This window comes from Carassius carassius, chromosome 37 (genome assembly GCF_963082965.1).
Source record: "Carassius carassius chromosome 37, fCarCar2.1, whole genome shotgun sequence".
In the NCBI taxonomy this organism is placed as follows: domain Eukaryota; kingdom Metazoa; phylum Chordata; class Actinopteri; order Cypriniformes; family Cyprinidae; genus Carassius; species Carassius carassius.
Genome location: NC_081791.1, coordinates 23558659 through 23580053, shown reverse-complemented (window position 1 = coordinate 23580053; position 21395 = coordinate 23558659). Strand labels below are relative to the sequence as shown.

The 21395-nt window shown below is 34.0% G+C and overlaps 1 long non-coding RNA gene across 1 annotated transcript in view; it reads left to right on the top strand.

Annotated features, from left to right (window-relative positions):
• Positions 1-5050: 5050 nt before the first annotated feature.
• LOC132117767 (uncharacterized) overlaps positions 5051-21395 on the top strand; it is a 54259-nt gene continuing 37914 nt past the window's right edge. The window contains exon 1 of the long non-coding RNA XR_009425841.1: positions 5051-5133. This is a non-coding gene — a long non-coding RNA (uncharacterized LOC132117767). The remainder of the gene's footprint in view (positions 5134-21395) is intronic.

The following is a 21395-nucleotide window of genomic DNA, read 5'->3' as shown; positions in this document are numbered from 1 at the left end:
TTTTATTACTCCCATTAAGATTTGTGGTACATTTGGGTTTGATCGGCTTGTGACCAGTGTTTAATGTTATAAATTGCATTATATATATTTATATATATAGTATTTATTATATATAGAAGTATATTATACATTTATAATAAAATATATGTATATTGTGAAAAATTATGATTACTATTATTAGTATTTAATGTATAGAACTTATATATAATGATCCAATATGTATATAATATATATGTATATGTACATTACGTATATTATTATGCTATATATTAGATAATAATATATTATTAATTATATAATATAATATATTGTGTAAGTTATACAGTTTTGTATATATATATAGTATATATATTGCATTTGTTCTAAGAAGTTCATGAAGTTCTTGCAGTTTTCTTTCTTGATTCTGTTCTGCAATTAACAATGAATACAACACCGTCATTCTTGGTAGGCTGCTCGTTTCTCTGTCACTCTGTAACCTACTGGGACTTCTAAATATTGATTCAGACCTATACTTCAATTACAAAATGGCAGTTTTCTGTCATTTCTTAATGATGGCAGATTTGTGTCCCTTCCACACGTGCCGTGTTCTGTAATTAGACTGTAAATTCATTTTCACAGGGGATGTTAAAGATGAGAGAGAAAGACTGAAAGAGATAATGTCTCACAATGTCAAGCCTTTATTAGGCGAAAATGTTTATTTCAATCCTTTAAACTACACCAGAATTACACCGGCCCTGCAATTACACATCTGCATTTATATATTTATTTCTATGATTTAACATCCATCTTTAAATGTGTTTCAGCATAAAAATTGACCACACTGGTGATAGAGCCTCATAATAGTAGACCAAATTCACTTCTAAATGTAGGCTTCAATTGCTTTTCGTTTAGTAGTATTGCCCCGGCTTTCTCTGATGACTGTTATTTAATGCTTACATAGGCCCAAACTGATCACAGTGCAGTTGGAACTAACTGCACAGTTAATCTCAGTAAGCGTCTCACTTCTGCTCTGAAATGACACACTTGTGTGTATTCACCGTGTTGGAGGGAAGCAATTAAACACCTTTGAGTTGGCACATGGCTAATCGATTCTGAGCATGTAGATCAGTAGAACTACACAAGTTACTACCACAACCCATCAACGTTTGGATTTGTAAAAAAATGTTTTTGTTAACACTTTTATTTTTATCCTTTATGAATGTATTCATAATGTTTTTTTATATATACATGTGTTTTCATCAATAATTTTAAGTTAAGTAAGTTAAAATGCTTTATAATATTTGCACATTCCCTTTTACATTTAATGCATTATACTGTATAAAACTGTAACAATGAATATAAAAATATTCAAATGTATTAGAAATGTTGTTATAATTATTAAATATATTATTAAAAATATACGGTTTCTCTCTCTCTCTCTCTCTCTCTCTCTATATATATATATATATATATATATATTACAGTTACATAATACACATTTCTAAAATGCAGGTCATTTATATAAAATATTTCCCTCTATATGTAATAAAATTATACATCAAATTAATATTGTTTCCATATTTGTATATTCCTTCTTCCTTCTATTATATCTGAAATGGGTTGTTTGTTGTGTTTTTTAATGCGTTATACTCTCTAAAGCTGTAACAATGAATAGATAATGTATTATAATGTGGTTATAATTAGTCACATGATCATAGAATGCATTATAAGGTGCATTACGATACATTAAAGTTTACTTTTAGAATACATTATATAGTAAAGTGTTACCTTCTTTTTTTATAAATTTATTTTTGATAATGTTGATTTCTTAGATGACAGTCACATGTTTTCTTCACTCGAGCTTTAAGGTCAGCCAAAAGTGCCCACCTGCTGGCCTCTCCTGCATCCCATCATGCCCCAGGGCTAGGAAGCCCACTTTGCATTACTTGGGTTGTTTTTAGTCAGCATGTGTCTTCAAATTTATGATGGCGCCTATTTTGCTTTAAAAGTCTTCTTGAGTTTCCTGGCTGAGCTGGATGTGGAGAGTGCTAATCCACTCACATTCAGGACAGACACGTTCAGACGCTGGCCCTCGGCCACTCATTTAAACGGACAGTTCTGCGCCGACTGAAGTACAAGCAGCTTGACATGGCACGATGGAGCCTCTAGAGTTACGGCATCCCCGGAGGACCCTGTGTTATCTGGCAGCGGCTGAAAACAGAGTGCTCTGTGATCCAGCAGCTTGAATGGCCCAGCCATGTGCAGGACATCCCAGCTGGCAAACTAAAGGGCTGTGGGCACATCTGTCGGATGAAAACAACGGCCCATCAAATGCTTCTCAATCGTAAAATGTCAAGGAATGACTGATAGGGCTTTCAGGAAAGAGCTGATCTTTGAGACAGGGATTCCTCTCTTGGATTTCTGTGAAATCCCCTGGCTTTCAGAACAGGCATGCTATGCAACTCAAAATAATTTCATAAACAAAACTGATGGAGGAATTTGGAGTTCAAATGATATATAAAAAAAAGTTAATTATCCAATTTGGCCTTAGTTAGAATAGTGCTATTGAAATGAATTCAATGAATATCACATGGTTTAATATTCATATTATAAATATATAAATACACACACTACCATTTGAAAGTTAGGGGTCAGTGGGATTTTATTCTGTAAAAGAAATTAATACTTTTATTCAGCAAGGGCGTTTTAATTAAGGTGATGGTGAAGACATGTATAATGTTACAAAATGTATTTTTGATCAAATAAATGCAACCTTGGTAAGAGACAAATTATTATTATTTTTTTTTTAAATCTTACTGAACCAAACTTGTATTGGCTGTAGGTCCAGACATTCACTGATTTTCAAGAACTATATTAAGAAACAAGGGTATGTAAACATCTGTTAGCAGGATTATTGGTGTAAATGTGTATTATTTTGTGGAAAATCAAAATATGTAAAAGACAAGATTAAATTAAAATGACATTTTTAAGATTTATTTATATATATTATTAGTTCTACCAAATGATTAATCATGATGAATCGCATCCAAGAAAATTGTTTTTGTACATAATGTGTGTGTACTGTGTGTATATAGTGTACACAAACACATTCTGATTGTTTTAAAAATAGTAAGACCTTCCCAGAAAGCTATTTCCCATTTGTTCTGCAATACAACCAGAATGGCCTTGCAGAAATCCAGGAATTATGAGAGGATTGAGTAAATGGCCTCTCCAGCAGACGAACATCTCTGTCTGGATCTTCCCTTCTCTCTCTCTCTCTCTCTTTCCTCAAATCACACTCCCGTCCGCCTATGTTGACAACGAGAGCTTTTTCATTAAGGATTTATCTTCCACAAAGGTTTCTGTTTGTTTGTTTGTTGGGAGCAGATATGTTGCATTGCTTGTTCTCCAAAGTGTTATGAACTGCTTCAGCATGCTGCATTTGATTAGCAATCCTTAGAAGACCGTGAGAGAAAACAGTGCATAAAAGTTTGTGTTGCATGCTTCCACTCCTGACCTCTGGAGTTTAGCTTGTCCACACCTGGTTTCCTTTAGCCTTCTATAGAGAAACTCACATCATATGGAGAGGGAACAGGGTCCAAATTCTTTACAAACACATGGAGAAAGAAACGCAATCTGTTCCTCTGATGATACAGACTGTGATGCTGACGTTTAGCTTCTCACGGAAAGGAAAATATCTTTGTTAAGAGCCATGGAAAGTGCATTTAGTGGGTATGACTAATATTAGCTGAGTCTCATCACAAACAATTTAAAATGATTTTAGGAACCCTAAAAGATGCTTTAAAATGGGATGCCGAACTATGTGAAAATGCATGGCAGATGTGTTACCTTGGCAACAGCAAGGTCACCAGAAGCTTTCTTTACAGGGAACAGAAAAGACATTTCCTGTGTGTGCTGCCCGGTGGAGACAGATGAAGGGGGCTGGAGGGGTGGCAGGAAACAACAGTGGCACTGCTGGGTTCACTTACTGCCCTGCTGGAGCCTCCGCCGGCTGCAGGACTATACTGCTTCTGAAACCTCCTGCATGCTGTTTGGGGTTCCTCATCATAAATCTAAATCCAGGTAAGGAGGGACCTTCTGAGTCTGCGGGCACTGCAGGGGGCCAGAGGGCTTATGTTCAGTGACAAGAAGATTTGGGCTTTGAGAGTTCACACTGAAAATCTGCTATTTATATTTGATTTAAAAAAATAATAATAATTGCATGACGTTTTATATTGTATTTTGTATTGTATTTTGATAGTATTTTGATTTCAAACAGAATGGTTTTGTAAATTTTGTCCTGCAAAGTAGATTTTATCCAAAAGGTTAAACTGCATCAAGGCTAGTTCTGTTTTAAATATTATAAGTTCATAGAGTACATAATAGGCCAACTTATCATAGTATCCAAGACTTTATTGTATGTCTTTATAGAAACTGACTTTCAAAAAAAAATCCCCCCTGAAAAAATTATTAGAGGTGACAATATGAATCGGTTAGGCTACATAATATTACTGATCTCATGATAGGCTTATGACACACTCAAGTTTATTTTTTTAATTATCACTTCTAAAAACCAGTTAACAAAAAATACTGTTCATGTTGGCCTATAAGTGCCGAATTTGGTAAAGCATCATGGGTACTGGCCGACACCAAAATATACATATTTATTCTGCTTAGCTAAAAATACAGAATTATGTTAGGCTCATACTTACACTTTGTCCCTAAATATATATAAATGTTTATTTATTAATAATAATTGGTAGACGTGAAAGCTCAAACGCGTGACATTCTGTGTTTATCATATTTGTTGCGCCATTTACCTGATGGTAATTTAAATCTGTCTCACGGTCATTTTAAGCAAAATAGAAGCATATTTTATGTCTAATGTTATTACGACTCTTTTCGATCGACTCGTTCAAATAAATGATTCAATGATTCATTTAAAACACAAAATGAGTCACTGTTTGCCACCTACTGGCGTAAAAATGTAAACACAAGAAAGAGTCACTGAGCGAATCAGCGTACGAATGAATTGATTATTTTTGTATCGATCAGATTCAAGAGACGGTTAGTTTTCGATCGGTCACGTGACTCAACATGGTGCCATCAAGAGGAATTATCTCACATAAACAGCTTTGATCTTCACGATTTCATGTGAGTGTATATCATTTTTAACATATTTTAAGCGTGATGTATTGTGGGGAACGTCACTTAGTGCACTGTTTTTAAATTACGTTAAATAAAAGCGATTGCGTTAGATGGAAACCAACTCTGAAACCAAGTGGAATAAATTATGCTAAATTATACTAAATAAAGGTAATTTCTAGTGCATATATGAAATAAGATGACCTCTGGTTAGCAAAGTGTCCTAATACAGGGGTTTTTCAAACTTTTTGTTGACAAAGGACACCAAAACACGAAGCTCCACTTTTTCTAAACTATGAAGGTGGATCTAACTTTTATATGTATTCACATGTAACTTTATATACGCTAAACTGTGTAACGTTATAAAAACAGTAGGCCTAAGCGTGATCATGTAAACACTGCACTGTTTATTAACAGACAGCTTTATTGACACTAATTGTACTCGTTAACTTGTATGATAACAAAGGCTACTTTTTGATCGATTTCTTTTTATTTATTACTGTAAAAACAAGGTTGTCAGTACTTAATCATTATTAGTCATGATTCTCTTGACTTCTGACTAGAATTAAACAGTCATAATGTCAGATTTGATATATATAGATCTCAAATAATATATACAGTCGTGGCCAAAAGTTTTGAGAATTACATAAATATTGGAAATTGGAAAAGTTGCTGCTTAAGTTTTTATAATAGCAATTTGCATATACTCCAGAATGTTATGAAGAGTGATCAGATGAATTGCATAGTCCTTCTTTGCCATGAAAAATAACTTAATCCCAAAAAAACCTTTTCACTGCATTTCATTGCTGTCATTAAAGGACCTGCTGAGATCATTTCAGTAAACGTCTTGTTAACTCAGGTGAGAATGTTGACGAGCACAAGGCTGGAGATCATTATGTCAGGCTGATTGGTTTAGAATGGCAGACTTGACATGTTAAAAGGAGGGTGATGCTTGAAATCATTGTTCTTCCATTGTTAACCATGGTGACCTGCAAAGAAACGCGTGCAGCCATCATTGCGCTGCATAAAAATGGCTTCACAGGCAAGGATATTGTGGCTACTAAGATTGCACCTAAATCAACAATTTATAGGATCATCAAGAACTTCAAGGAAAGAGGTTCAATTCTTGTAAAGAAGGCTTCAGGGCGTCCAAGAAAGTCCAGCAAGCGCCAGGATCGTCTCCTAAAGAGGATTCAGCTGCGGGATCGGAGTGCCACCAGTGCAGAGCTTGCTCAGGAATGGCAGCAGGCAGGTGTGAGCGCATCTGCACGCACAGTGAGGCCAAGACTTTTGGAAGATGGCCTGGTGTCAAGAAGGGCAGCAAAGAAGCCACTTCTCTTCAAAAAAAACATCAGGGACAGATTGATCTTCTGCAGAAAGTATAGTGAATGGACTGCTGAGGACTGGGGCAAAGTCATATTCTCCGATGAAGCCCCTTTCCGATTGTTTGGGGCATCTGGAAAAAGGCTTGTCCGGAGAAGAAAAGGTGAGCGCTACCATCAGTCCTGTGTCATGCCAACAGTAAAGCATCCTGACACCATTCATGTGTGGGGTTGCTTCTCATCCAAGGGAGTGGGCTCACTCACAATTCTGCCCAAAAACACAGCCATAAATAAAGAATGCTACCAAAACACCCTCCAACAGCAACTTCTTCCAACAATCCAACAACAGTTTGGTGAAGAACAGTGCATTTTCCAGCACGATGGAGCACCATGCCTGAAGGCAAAAGTGATAACTAAGTGGCTCGGGGACCAGAATGTTGAAATTTTGGGTCCATGGCCTGGAAACTCCCCGGATCTTAATCCCATTGAGAACTTGTGGTCAATCCTCAAGAGGCGGGTGGACAAACAAAAACCCACTAATTCTGACAAACTCCAAGAAGTGATTATGAAAGAATGGGTTGCTATCAGTCAGGATTTGGCCCAGAAGTTGATTGAGAGCATGCCCAGTCGAATTGCAGAGGTCCTGAAAAAGAAGGGCCAACACTGCAAATACTGACATTGCATAAATGTCATGTAATTGTCGATAAAAGCCTTTGAAACGTATGAAGTGCTTGTAATTATATTTCAGTACATCACAGAAACAACTGAAACAAAGTTCTAAAAGCAGTTTAGCAGCAAACCTTTTGAAAACTAATATTTATGTAATTCTCAACTTTTGGCCACGACTGTAGAAGTATAAAGAAAAAGGTTTTTTTTTTATATTTAATAAATGTATAAAACGGAAAGGTTGGTTTGCTGTCAGGTAATATTTTATAATATTTAATTGAATGTATTTTTTAACAGGTGTAATCCCATAAGAAAAATATCCAAAACTATTTGTCTTCACTAATATCCTCAGAGGTAAGAATAAACGGAAGATGAAAAAACTAGTAGATATTTACTGAACCCATATATAGACCAAGTCAGTGTTGGAATAGCATTATGATCTATAAATACTAAAAAAGTTATTCTATATATTCTATAAAATTATTGGCATTTTATGGTAAATCGCTTGTTGTTTTCCTCTGTAAGTCGCTTTGGATAAAAGCATCTGCCAAATTAATATATATGTATATATAGCCTATATATATTACTTTTTTTTTTTTTTTTTTTACTTTATTCTTGGACATTAACTGCGGACCCCGGATCATCCCCTTGTCCCCAGTTAAAAAACAAAAACCTGTACTAGAAAAATAATCACAGATGTCGTTTATCACATGAATAAATGCTTCATTTTGAAAAAAATTCTTTTCTCAACATTCCTTTCTTAATATTTAACCATCATATTTTTGTGACCTATGGAAAATGCTTGTTCTACAGAATCTTTCTTTAAAATAAACTCCACATAGTTGGATTATTTTATTTTTTCAAAGAAGTGACTTTAAGAAATGTTTATGTGTGCAAAAAGGCTATGTTTTTTTCATTCGGCTGCTGCTCTGGTTGTAGTTTGTGTTGATGTGGTGTCTGCTGTAGACTGACTGCCCTCTGGCCTTCTGAGCAGGACTTGCATTTAAGATAATGTGCTGTTCACTGTCAGATTAAACCTGGAGAAGAGAGGTTTCAACAAACTGCTAAAATGTTACGTGAAATACTATAGTAAGATCCTGTGGCAGTGTGATTGGAGTGCTGACAAACGTCTGTTACTATATCAGAGTTGGCACCGGTGGGACAGAGGCCAAACGGCGCACTGTACAGAGTTATGAGCTTGTGAATGAAGACAGATTGGGTACTTAAGGGCATGTTCACTCCTGTAAATAGCCACAGTGGATGTAATGTGCTCCTATTTTCATTTGATGTTAGTAATTCTGGCATCTATTCAACGTTTATTCACAATAACTCATGTATTTATTTGAATCTGTAGTAAATAAAATAATCATTAACTTATCTTAAAGTGATGCAATTACATAAAATGTATTTATTCAATAAAGTTCATTTATTAAACATCAGAGAATAGATATTTATTAAATATAGTTTCTAAAAAGTTAAATTAAATCATCAGAATGACAATGAAATTATCTCTTTTACCTATATATATATATATATATATATATATATATATATATATATATATATATATATATATATATAAACTAAAGGTAATTTTGTTTTTTGTTATCAGATAGGCTGATACATTGAAACATTTTTTTTAATCATTCAATTATTTATTTTATTGGACAGTGTAGCTATGGTCAGGTTTTGTTTTAGTTGAGGAAAAATATGAGCACACAGAGGAATGTATTCATGTAAAGATTGAGAATGGGATAAGAATATCTATCACATTACAAACACATACACACAAAAAATGGAAAGAAAAGAAAAGAAAAAAGCGGGTGTTTGACGGGCACCAGAGGGCGCTCACAAGCTTTTTTTTTATAGAGTCAATATCAATAGCAACTGTATTCAAATGTGTATTCAAATAATATAACAGAGATGACTATTCTTCTGAAGACTCTTTCATATTAAAAAACATACTTAGGAAATAGAAAATCGGTTGTGTTGGCAATAGATATATAAGAAGTTCAGCATCCTAGTGAAGAGAAAATGCTAGTAAACATAAACCAAGTAGGCTGTCGTGTTGCATTATGGTTAAATCACCCTTACAAATATGATAATGATAACCATAGTAAACCAAAAAACTACAGCGTTAGGCTACAATTATAGATTAATTAATTTAGACATAAAAAAATGAAATCAAAGTTTACATGAGTTTTATAGATTTTTTGTTTTCAGTAGTTACAATAACCATAGTAGGAGTATTTTTAATATTTTTAAAATAATAAATAACGAAAGGTTTGTTTGGTAATGGTTGAAAAGGCCTGCCATTGTTCTTCTTGCATTCCACATTTCTTTAAGAGATGCACCAGAAAAAAAATAGAGAAGATATATCTTGCTTGTTTTTTTTTTCAGTAAATCTCTCTTTAACAAAAATTCAGTGTGGATCGTTATTGCAGATTTTATAGAAAAACTGGCGATGGTCAGTTGTTGTGTTGTGGGATTGTGGAACAAACGACCACCAGAGGGCACTTTTAGATCAGTGTGAAGCGCATCTGAAGCTGATTAAAAGGTGTGAAAGAATTATTCCCATTAACCTTGTGAATTTCCACCCTCATGTTATTTGCCTCTTAGGCAGGTAATATACAAAATTCAAATAAATAAATAAGCCTCTTAATAAATGACTGGAATGAAAAAGAATGAATTGAAAACAAGCTTTTTCGATGCTTATTATTAGACGTACTATATTTTGTCACAAAGAAGGATGCTCATATACAGAAATTTGAATTAATAGGTAATATATGAAACAATGATGGATCAGGGTTATTATTTAAACCTAAAGCCACAGTCACTTGAAATTTAAAAATATAAACAAATTAATAAAATAAAATAAAACATGTTACCCTGGTCTTAACACAGCTTGTAGCAATAGCCAACAATAGATTGTATGGGTCAAAATGATAAAAAAAATCATCGGGATGTTAAGTAAAGATCATGTTTCATGAATATATTTTGTAAATTTCCTACCAGAAATATATGAAAACTTTATCTTTTTATTAGTAAAATGCATTGCATTATATATATATATATATATATATATATATATATATATATATATATATATATATATATATATATATATATATATATAAATTATTTATGTATTTTTTTAATGGACTCTTATGACAGTTTTTTTTGGTCCTGGTTCACATATAATGTAAAAACCTTTTCAGCTCTAGCAGAAATTGCATCAATGTGATTTAAGCATTAAAAGATTTCATTAAAAAAAATATTAGATATTTTCCTTATTCAAGGTAAAAAGTGGATTTTTAACATGTTAAAAAGTGGAGTTAATTTAAGACATTTGGAATATAAGCCTGCTGAGTAATGAGAGCCTTTTATTTCCTTGAACAAATAATTATTTGACCTTCGTCTGGTCAAACCAATATTCAGCGACATAACTAGTAATTTTAATCTCTTTCTTCCATTTCTTCTTCTTCTTGTAGTGCATGGGATCAAAATGCCATTTCTCTTCAAATGTGCGGAGGCTTAGGTGAGTCTTATAAATCAGGGATTTCGAAGCTGAACAGCGAAGTCATCATTTTCTTTGGCTGTGAATCTGTGTTTTCAGCACTCGTCGCGTCATGTAGGTTAAATAACGTCTCTTTCACTTCCAACCAAGTAGCATAGCTCACCTACTCTCAAAATGTTTCGAGCCACAGGTTTGTTTGCGTTTGTGAGGAGGATGCTGTGTTTTTCAAACCCGGGTTTGCTTTGTTTGTTGATGGCGGATTGAAGGTCTGGCAATAACGTGTGTTGTCTTGGCGTATATGAGATTTTGTGTTTAGTCAATCTAAGTGATAACGCTGGCAAAGTAGGGTGCAATTTGTGATTTTTGAAATCTTGTTCAAACCCGAATTTCAGGCCCTGTTTTTGATGGAGCTCCTCCAGATGTTCTCACTCTTAACCGGCTGACTTCCAACTGTTACAGATGGTGGACGTTCTGGATCAGACCGGACGATATCAGGTCCAAGTCTCTGCTTCTCAGAATTGAGACCCCAGTGATGAGGCCTGCTGTTTTCCTTTGTGCTGCAGAGAGGTTTACTGTAGACATTCAAGATGGTCTTGCCGTTTGAGCCGGCTGGACTCGATCCAGTCATGACGTTCCTCATCTTCTCTGTTGTTTTGTGAGTAGGGGGAATACAGGAAGTGTCTAATGATGAGAAACTGGAACCTAAAGCATTCTACTTCCATGAGAATGCAGTATTTTTGGAGCATTTAGTAGTGAACATGCAGGCTGTCCCAAAACAGTCATCAAAAAGAGAGAAATAAATGTTTAATATATATATATATATATATATATATATATATATATAATATAAATTATTTTATTCAAATATCAATATCAAAACTGGTATTTTTGGAAAAACTGAGGTATAATAAGGTTTTGTTTGGTGTCTTTAATTAATATACATATACAGATTTTCTCTTAATATTAAAAAGTAAATAAATAAACAAAAAGGTTAATATCAGATTATATTATGTTTATTAATAATAATAATATAAATTCACAGGATTTCAGAAAACTTTTTATACTTTCAACAAATGTTGAATTATTATTTATTATTAATGCTACTTTTTTAAATGACAGAAAAATTAAGTAGGTTTTTAAAAACTTTTTTTAAATTGGCAGAAAGATTCAGAAAGCATCTTACACTTTAAAGAAGATCCCTTATTATTATCATCATTATTATTATTATTATTATTATTATTACTTTCAAAACTGTAAATTAAGAGAAGGGTTCAGAAAACTTCCTACACTTCTGAGATCCCATGATATATTTTTAAATGTAACTATGATATTTTGACAGTAAAAATGTTTCTTTGATTTACTGTTTCAAGCTGTTATTTAATATGTATTTTATTACCCACAGTACAGTTCTCACAAACACAGTTTTCCAAACCACAAGGCAGGTTGAACCAGTTTCTGAAAGATGACAGGCAGAGCTTTTAGAGACACGTCTTGATTACATTGCTTCATACGTGAACAGCTGCATCAAACCACAGCAGATATACACAGACTGTAAGAGTAAGAGACGATTTATAGCTAAATATTAATTACCTGGTAGTCCTTCACTTCAGAATTGGATTAATAATTTGCATTTCAGGATGAGTGCTTGGTTACCTAGCAACCACATCCATTAATTTATATTTCTAGCACTGGCATTTGTGCTTATTTTTCATGGTGCTAAATTTCCAATTGGCAATAAAATGCTGGGAATTAACATGCAGAGTGTAAATCAAAGGTGTGTAGCGCCGCTGTGCTCCTTCAGGGTCTGCTGAGCTTGGAGGGGACTATCAGAGCATGATATGAGGAACTAAGATTCACTGAAAAAAATGGTGCAGAAACTATTTTCACTTACAAAGTGATAGTAAATTTCACAAACAGCTATAATATTGTGGCAGAAACTCCCACAATAGAAATAAAAGGGGAAGTAAAAAATAAATTGAAAAAGCCCATAATATTTTTTTATAGATCTTATATATGATATTTTGCCAGAAACTGTGGGATTTTAACTTAATATTGGTGTTTTGGGTTTATATACACATACAGTCATAAAAAAAAAAAAAAAAAAAAAAAAACTAATTTAGTAATTACCATTACATGTATCACCATTCATATGTCACTTTTCCAGAAACTCTTAATATTTTACAATATTCTTTTTGGTGTAAGTTGATCTACACAAAGCTTGTCCAGCAACGATCACTAAATGGAAAAAAGGATTAATTTAGAATTAATTAAAAAATATTTTTATATTTATACATTAAAAATATATATAGATTGATACAAATATTTTGAGAGCATCTCATACTTTAGAGGAGATCCTATATTATTATTATTATTTTCAATTAATTTTCTTAAATATTTTAAACTGACAGAAAGATTAAGGAAGCTTCTCATACTTTGATGGAGAATCCCATATTTTTATTTTTCAAATATTTGAAATTGGCAAATATTCAGAAAGCTTCCTATACTTTGTAAGATTCTATTTTTAACTATAATATTTATTATCTTTTTTCACAAACCAATGCAAAGAAACACTAACACACTGAATTTAATTTTACTTTAGAAAAGCTGAAACCTTTTTGAATGAATAAACAAATATATTTATATATAAATATATATATATATATATATATATATATATATATATATATATATATATATATATATATATATATATATATATATATATATATATACTTAAAAATTATGCATCAAAAAAAGCATTGTTCTGTGACTGTGTCACTCCCAGAGCTAAGGGAAATATAAGCTTGTATAGTCTATATAAAAAGTATTAAAGTCTCTTTGGTCTCTTGTGTGTTTGTACATACTGCAGTTCTAAAGTCAGCCTGTAGGAGGCATAATTTATTCTGTGTCGATTTCAGCATGCATTCACTTCCTTTTTATTACAGCCAGCTTCCTTTTTATTACAGTCAGTGGTTGTTTGTCACACGCTGTGCTGTTGTTTTCAAATTCAGATGTTTTTATTCTGAGAGATGGATCATATTAATTCTCCACATAACTAGGTTTGCTTGTTGAAATGGTACGCAGGCTTCGCCTTGATTTTGGGGGTCTGGTTTTCTCCCTTTCTCTTGTACGCAGAGCCCCGTGCTGTGAAGCGACTGGCGCACCTTAGAGATTTCTCCTAAATAAATCATCCTTATGGGACAAAGATGCATTTCACCGCATGAGAGGAGAAGAATGAGGGCAGGAGGATTTATGATGGGAGATGTGAGGCCTTGATGTTGCTGTCAGCCGTTTATTGCGGCTGCGCCTCAGGCCTGGAGCTCTTTCACAGGAACGTAAGCTAAGCCTGCGCCGGGTCTGAACACAGCCAACATGGACTCCACATCCAAAACAGATCCGCTGTAGTAGGCTTTTGAAGTTCACGCGCCTCAGCCGGTCGCAACTCTCTCTCTCTCTCTCTCTCTCTTACTCTCTCTCTTAATGCCCATCCAACTCATTCATCTTTCTCGGGCGGTTTCTCAGCCTGTGGTGCTGAAATATGGCAGATGAACCTGTTACATGTTAGTTTAAGAGATAGTGTAGGTGTAAATTACACAGGAGGCTCTGGCTAACCTTATTTATGAGAGGGCTGTCAGGTGTTTAGGTGTTAGAGCGAGACGTGCAGCTTAAATCGTTTACTCTGTTGTAAATCAGAGCGTGTGTGCCACTTTTGCGCACTGGGGTATGCACACGTGTTTACATGTGTGCACCGCTCTGTTTTTTGTGTACCGGAGGTTCTGGTAAACTCCGCTCGAGCCTCAGACAGAGGCCACCAGCATGGACAGAGCTGGCTGTTATTACTTTTTTGAGTTTAATATCATTGTATTGAAATATGTATGTAGCTCATAAACCCCTCTTGTAGTAAGAGTTAGCCATGTTTTATTGCAGACGAGCTGAAGCAGATCAATTTTTGTTCTTCAAGTTGTTAGATTTATATTCTCAGCACTATTGTACAACATTGGATTTACCTTTTTTTTCATGATACCATCCAAAATTTTGTGTTTACTAACGTTTAAAAAATAGATATTCCACTAGGAAAGTGATGTTTATACTGTAAAATGTATATTTCAAATGAATGTTTTCTGTTCATCAAAGAATCCTGAAAAAAAGCTATGGATTCAGCAAAAATATTAACTTTTTTCAACTTTAAATAATAAAGATTTCTTGAGCACAAAATCAGCATTTTTTTGAATGATTTTTGAAGGATCATGTGAAACTAAAGATGAAATACATTACATTTTAAACTGTACTCAAATAGAAAAGTTGATTTAAATTTCACAGTATTAATGTTTTACTGTGTGTTTGATCAAATAAATGCAACCAACCCCACATTTGTTTTATTACAAATTAATAAACATAACAGGCAATAGAACTGGAAAAAAGTTTTGTTAGCTAATTATTTGGGTTAATTTATCTTATCAGTTGAGATTAGAATTTTTAAACAATTCAGTTTATTTCAATAAATTGTGAATGCTCATTTTCAAAGTTAAAAACACAAATGCTAATAACACTGTTAAATTAAATCTTTATTCAACTTTATTCATTTTCATACTGTAAATTAAAATGTTGTCTATATTCTAAATATTTGGAATTCATATAAAGTAATGAGTTCAGTATTTAAACCAGCTTCACTCATCAATTAAAAGGGAAAAAAAATTGATTGGTAAGAAGAGTGGTAGGCATTTTATAATGCCTCAAAAGTAAATATTTCCCTCAGTCTCAACAGAAGTGCACCTGCATGTGACCCAGCGAATGGAGCTGAGCTGATGAATCGGTCTGTGATACCGAAGAGGACGTCGAAGCACATTGAGAATGAGTCATTGAAACACTAAACCCACTCAGAGCACTTAGAGAGTCTGGATGTGAGCGCTGCCGGGACACGTGTTGATTTTATACCTGTGGGCGTTTACCATCCACCCTCCATTCATTCTTTGAGTAACCCAGAAGTGGGACAATAATCTTTAGCCATGCGATGTTCCAGTGTTAATAGTGATGTCCTACTCTTATATTACATAAAAGCGAACGTAGTATTGGAGGTAACAGTATTTGTTACCATTGTTACATTGTTAGTGGGAGCCTAACGTCTTGAGATGGGAGTCTTTGTGGTTGCTTGTCTTTGTCCTCGTGCTGCCTGCAGGTACGGCGTGTCTCGTGTGTCAGGCAGAGCTCAGAGGTATTGTTTGGTAAGTGGTTAAGTGTCCGGCTCTTTGCGGGACGAGTCGGCGCAGGACCTCCTCAGCTGCAGGCGGGTACATCTGGACCCAGTCTAAACATGGCACAGGTCTGTCTCATGTGTCTCTGACGATCTCACACCCGCAGATTTATGATTCCCAATGTGTGTTTTCATTTCACATATACACATATGCTTGCAGGCAGTTTTTGTCTGAAATGAGAGACAGCAGCACAGATTGTTTTCTGCTTGTGCCCTCTTGGATCAGTAGCCCAAATTACTATCGGCCCTGCAAATGTTTTTACTGCAAAAACGCTTACCATGTACATATTTAATTTTATGTTTGACATTTTAGATTTTTAGATCGGCGTCATTAAAATTGTTTAATGTTTTTGAAATAAGTCTCTTATGCTTACCAAGGCTGTATTTATTTAATAAAAAATACAGTAAGACAGTACAGTTAAAAATTGTTGCTTTCTATTTGAATATAATGTAAAATGTAATTTATTCCTGTGATGGTTATTCCAGTCTTAAGTGTCACATGATCGTTCAGAAATCATTCTAATATACTGATTTAATACTTTTAGAAACATTTCTTCTTAATTTTTCAAAATTATTTAGTTGTGCTGCTGAAATATTTTTGTGGAAACTGGTCTTTTTGTTTTTAGTATTCTTTGATAAATACAAAGGTGAAAAGAACAGCATTTATTTTTGAAATATCCTTTAAATAGATTTTTGTAACATTATAAATGTCATTTTTAGTGAATAAAAGTATTCATTAAAAAAACAACAACATTTGAACGGTGTATGTAGCCCATATTTTTGTATGTATAATTTTACTTTTATTTAAAATTAGTCTTGTGTTTATTTTATATTTATTATTTCATGTTTATTTTTATTATTAAAAAAAATTGCAATAAAAGCTGGAAATTATACATTTAAATAACCATGTCTTCATTAATTAATAAACACTTTAGCTGGAGAAAATCACAAAACATTATTGATTAGTTTGTCATTTTTGTCCCTAGCCATTGTCACAGTTTCAACAACCTTATCTTTGTTAACCAGATAACGCCAAACTTTTAAGTTTGCAAGACATAAAAATATATAGCACTGGCCCTCTCTGTTTTGTTCTCATCAAGGTCCTAAAATATATCAAGTCAATGTGATCAACTTATTACCCTGTGTATTTTGTATATTGTGTTTGTTCTGTTTTTGCACTGTCTATTTTGTATATTATTCTTTTTATTATTTGTGTCTTGTCACTGTCATTCAGTCACACTGTGGAGCTTCTGTCACTAAAACTAATTTCTTGTATGTGTAAACATACCTGGCAATAAAGCTCATTCTGATTCTGATTCTGATTCAATAATGGGTAAAACTGGTGGGAATGATCCTAAAATTATAGACCTAATTAAATATACACCTACTCGGACAACATCACTTCCATCACATCCAGTTCTATAGAATCTTTAAAATAACAGTTATTAGCAACAAATAAAAGCTATGACAGATATATGACTTTACAATTATAGTTTATGAATGCATAAATATACAACCTGACAAGACATTAATATGACTCGGTTCTGATGAATATATTCTTCTCACGCTTGCTTTTTCGAACTCTGTGTTTCAGTAGCTCATCCTCGCACTCCCCTTTCCCCTTTGCTCTTATTAGACGTGGGCTATAAAGCACTCTTTTTAGGGTAGGGGACATAAATAACAGCTCGCTCTCCTTTTGTAGGGGATTTCCTGAGGCCCAGACCACTAGGCCCGATGGAGAGAGGCTGTGTTAGACTGTAAAGTTCGTATGTACAATGTGAGCAAGTGGAAAACGTAGGTGTGTGGCCTTCTTAGCCACTCCTGTAAAAACAAACAGCAAACCTCTGATGGCTCGTGGTGTGAGACTTTTGCTCAGAGGTTTGTGTGAATGTGTGTGGCATTCTCTCCTCGCCGTTTGGGTAAAAAAGTAAGGGCAGTGACCCACTCCCCCTTCTTTCCTCCTAAATGGTCGCCCAGACGAACTAGCTCTCTTTTGTTTCCTCTTTCTGTTTCTCTCCCCCTCCTCTTGCAGTCTGCTTTATTGCACTTGATTCCAAGCGCGGTCATTCCTGAGATGGTGCAGATAGCAGCTGCAGCTGAATTGCCCACCATAAAGCATCCTCAAACCCGCCGGAGCGCTGGCAGTGGGGGCTGGGCCACACCGAGCATTCAGTTCTCTGCAAATTTCTACACTTAAAATGTAATGGTCGTAATCTCCTGGAGCTGTGACTTGCTTTGATTAGATTTGCAGACGGGATGGTTGTGGTGGTGTGGAAGACTTTGAGATTAATGGTCTGAAATGTATTGGATCGGATGTAGTAGTAATTCTTTGTAAGGCAAAGTATTACGAATGCAGCCGCTAAAATTGGTGTTGGCTAGAGATGTGTGAGAGCTGAGAGCCACTGTTCACCTGCAGGGGGCGATAGATAGTCAGAAGAGTAATTGCTTGAGAATCTGACTGTGGCTGTTTTCAGAATGGAAAACTAAGCTACAACTGATTGAATAATGTACTGTATACATTATATACTATGTACTGTAAACATTCAGTGAAGCAGTAGGCAAATAATAGGCCTATATAAGTTCTAAATGTAATTGTTACATGACACGACTATGTTTGTTATTTGTATGTTGTCACCTCAATATGCACCTTGTTTAAATGAGTTTATTTATTTTTTTATAACCATATTACATGGTTGATTCAGCTTGGTTCTTTAGTTTAATTTGTTTTGGAAATTATTTTTATTTTATTGTCTATCAATACATTGCTTGTTTATTTCTGTTTGGTAATTTAGTTTAATTACATTGGCTTAATGTATTTAGGAAATATTTTATTGATATATATATATTAATTGATAAATAATTATCATTTATGAATTGATTAATTAATTTGTCAGTACATTGTATGTTTAATTCCGTTTGGTTATTTAGTTAAATTAATATTTGAAATTTAATTATTTATTTATGTATTTTTCCATTTATTGATAAATCGATTGATATATATTTTTCATTCATTTAATAATCTATTTATTTATTGATCTATCAGTGCATTACATATTTAATTTAGTTTAGATTAATTTTATTTTGGAAATATTTATTTAATTGTTTATGTATTTATCAGTTGATTGGCAAATAAATTGATAATTATCATTTATTTAATCTATTTATATCTATATATCAATACATTGAATTCATTGCATTAAATCAGTTTGGATTTTTAGATTAATTTGTTTTAGAGCTGAAACAACGAATCGATTTAATCGATTAAAATCGATTATTAAAATAGTTGTCAACTAATTTAGTCATCGATTCGTTGCTAAATAACTTTTATTTGCCGTAAGCGGCTCATTTCGTGCATATTTCAAATCTGCGGTGACCAAAGTGTGGCAGTAATGAGCCACCGGAGGTTTTACTCAGCCAGTACAGCAGGAGAAGTAGCGAATAGCCAATAGCTGGCCTCGTTTTATGTCACGTGCTTCCCGAACAGCGTCTCTGCCATAGACATGTATAGAAAGCCTTTCTGTACATGTCTATGGTCTCTGCAGCATTCAGCAGGATGTGGGAGTACTTTACTTTGAGCCTTCAAAAAAGAAGAGTAACCTGTAAACTCTGCACTACTGAACTGTTTAAGGGGACGTTCACATATCGCGTCTTTTGCGCGCTCAAGTTCGTTATTTCCAACACCGCACGCATCGAGTTAAAAACATCTCAACTTTTCAGAATGCAGCAAGCGCATCGCGGGTCATGTGACAAGAACTAACCAATCAGCTTCATTCTTTCCCGTAACAACGTTAAAAGCTCAGTCAAGATGAAAGGAACAGCTGATCATAGTTGTATATGGATTTCCATTTTGAAATAAATTTAGTAGCAGAGCTACTGCAAGCGATTTTTTGAGCTGCAAATCCATTTATTCTTTGCTGAAATTTCCGCGTCTTCAAGGAGAAAGCACGTCATGGTTGCTTAGCAAAGGCAGACGCCTCAGGGGCGCTTCTGCCCGAGTGCTTTGTAAAGGAGGAGAAAGCGGTGCACCTAGCGTTTTCCACGCGTTTTTAGGCGCGATATGTGAACGGCCCCTAAGACTTTCATTTGTGCAGATTCTCCAGTACAATGTTGTTTGCAAATGTTTAGTCGTAAAAGCTGATAACATTGCTTTTTAACAGTTAACATTTAAAGCTTTACAAACATGTTCTGTGATCAGTTTGTCGTTTACCAGTTCAAAATTCAGTCGTGCAGCCTAATTATGACTGAATGAGAGAGGTAAATGTTTAAAGATATTTGAAATGCACTTTTTTTTCTAAGTATTCACTGCTCTTTTTCACACAGCAGGTTTTGTGTGTGTGTCCAATTTTTTTTTCTGGACAACCTTCTGATGGATTTTACTTTAAATTGTGAGTTCCATTCAGGTTTCATGCCATTGGCACTTTTTTCGAAGGATTGTTTACAATTTCACAGCAAAAGCTATAAAGCTGTTTCCCAGTAAATAATAAAATACAATGCACTGCAATTTTATTCTGTTTTATCCTTATTCTTCGTGAAAATATGTTCTGAAAGATTCCTTAATAAGCTTTGTCCGGGATGTTAAACTACTTTAGGAGCTCTAAGGACTACCATGGTGAAAACATTATTTGATATCTCCTTGTGAAATTTGCTAGAGTATGGGTCAGTGTTTTGATTGCAGAAGAGTTCGACAAAGGATTACTAACACAATAAAACAACTCCAGGTATATTTTTAATGAGGATATGACAATGCAAAATGGTTAAAATCTCTTAAAAATCTATGCTGAAGGATAAAGACCCTTTATTAATAATTTACTTGGGGAAAAAATGGAAAAAACTAAAATATAAGCACATAAACCGATTAATCGATTAATCGTAAAAATAATCGACAGATTAATCGATTATCAAAATAATCGTTAGTTGCAGCCCTAATTTGTTTAATTTATCTTGAAATGTATTTATTTATTAATTGTTATTTCATGCACGACTAATTTAGTCTTTTTGTTTGCTTTTTAGTTTTTAATCCAGTATTGTCAAAAATGTCTTAATATTTACCAGTCCGATCAAATAATGAATATATAGATCACAGCTCATGTTAAGCTACTTCCAGTTCATTAATCACACTTGAGAAGAAAGGTCACGTCAAGTGTGTTGCATTGTGAAATCCGAAATTCTGTGCGTTCAGTTATATGTTGCTCTTCATTCAAAAGTAGGATATTTATAGGTATTCTATGCTTTGATTAAAAATGAGCTTACTTACTACATACTGCAGTCTTAAGTAGTATTTGATTCTGAACATAGCTATGCAGAAATGAGTGCACACATATTTAATATAGCATAAGAAAACACTTGTTACTGATCTGAAGTATGCAGTGTGCATTCTGTGCAAAATCAGTCTTGAGTCTCTGGGATATATTTTTACCAATAGCCAACGGGTCAAATTTATTGATTTATTGATTAGGGAATTAAATAAAGATTATGTTCCATGAAAATATTTTGTACATTTCTGCTATAATTCTTA